This window comes from Vigna radiata, unplaced genomic scaffold, assembly GCF_000741045.1.
Source record: "Vigna radiata var. radiata cultivar VC1973A unplaced genomic scaffold, Vradiata_ver6 scaffold_146, whole genome shotgun sequence".
In the NCBI taxonomy this organism is placed as follows: Eukaryota; Viridiplantae; Streptophyta; class Magnoliopsida; order Fabales; family Fabaceae; genus Vigna; species Vigna radiata.
Window position 1 is genome coordinate 89,573 of NW_014542469.1, and position 1,640 is coordinate 91,212.

Consider the following 1,640-nt stretch of genomic DNA (forward strand, 5'->3'; position numbering starts at 1 on the left):
ACTCATTGAGTTCATCCCTATTCTCAGGCCTGATAACCTATGATTGGATACCCTTTAGTGAATCTCTTAGCGTACGTTGAATCCGAAACACACCACACCTTAACTATCATATTGCACTACTATCCTTAAAATAATAAATTATGAACTTTTCTTCTTTATAAAGTACTAAACTTTCTTATCTATAAATAATAACTCAGAATTATATCTAAATAAATACAAAATTAATTTACAGAACTAAGAACTGCTTCTACATAAAATTTGCATAAGTCAATTGTTAGTTCGAATACATAGAAAAGGTATTGCTTTCAGAAAAACTTCTGTGAAGCAACAAAAAGTTACTGGGATTCTTAAGATGTTAATGGAAGACATATATAGAAATGAATCTGACTGATATTGGCACGGCTCAATCAGACTAAAGAACTCATCGAATCTCTAAGAACTTTGATTTGATTGAGCCAAGCCAACATCAAAATGATCAAATGGTTATAATTCAACGATCCATGGTAATCAGAAGAGAAAACCTTTCGCCAAAACATAGTTAAATATGAATACCACCAGACGCATACACCCTTGTATATTTTGATGTCTAGCAGCAGCTTCTAATCCAACGGGTAGATCACGATTTCAAATCTCTGTATTGATAGAAAGCATAGAATTAATGATCCAGACAATGAAATTGGTACGAAAGAAATAAAATGGAAAAAGAAAAAACACTACTTGAGGTAAAGAAATTGACAACAATTATCGAGATGGTTGGAGAATTGAGTTACGGGGTGAGAATATTAAGCTTATATAGGAGAAAAAAGGCAGCAGAACATAAAATCACGTAATATTTAATTGGATAAACAATCCTGTTTTGGGTCTGGTTAGAAACTTTGTGTATCTTCTGTTCTACCTAATATAGTTGGAAAGACAGCCGGATGGACCCAGCAGTTTTCATTTTATAATTTTTAGTTTCTATAAATCAATAATTGTGATCATCTTCAGTGTCATTATCGCATCATCAATTCATTGTTTGTGTTATATTGTTCTTTTCACTTTATATTCATCTTCATCACTTAAATCACTTCTTTTGCACGACACAGGTGGGTTTTGTTTTGTACGTGGTTCTATGGTCAAATCACTCGATTGGATATGGTTCTTCCACGGCACAACAAAATCAAACAAACAATATCTACATACGAGTATTCCTCTGACATACCAAACAAACAATATGTACTTTATATGGTTGGGTATCCCTCCAACATACCATTATTGGTATCATTCTTAAATTGTTGCGCAAATTATAATCAATATGCCTTAAATGTCAACACTTCACCATGTCTCGTATGCATGGTATGTGACTATTATAGACGACTTGGTCATCTACGTATCGAGCTACCAAAATTAATGACATACTAACAATTATTATTAGGATATGATCAAACACTTGTTTTGATAAGATAAATTTTTCACTTAACCCAAACCAATGTCCATCCAAGTAAGGATCCACAAATATCATAATTAATATTATAAATAGCATTATCATTAAGGTATTTTATTTATATTCTTATTAATTATACATTTAATACTCTACTGATATGAGATATTTAAGGGTCAGAGTGTCTTCGATAGATACAACCCTCATTCATATTCATATT

General features: G+C 31.8%; 1 long non-coding RNA gene across 1 annotated transcript; it reads right to left on the reverse strand.

Annotated features, from left to right (window-relative positions):
* Positions 1-251: 251 nt before the first annotated feature.
* On the reverse strand, positions 252-909 carry LOC106780109. Its single transcript, XR_001377234.2, has 2 exons — positions 718-909; positions 252-632 (listed from the first exon to the last, which is right to left on the reverse strand). It is a non-coding gene; the product is annotated as an uncharacterized LOC106780109 (long non-coding RNA).
* Positions 910-1,640: the final 731 nt, after the last annotated feature.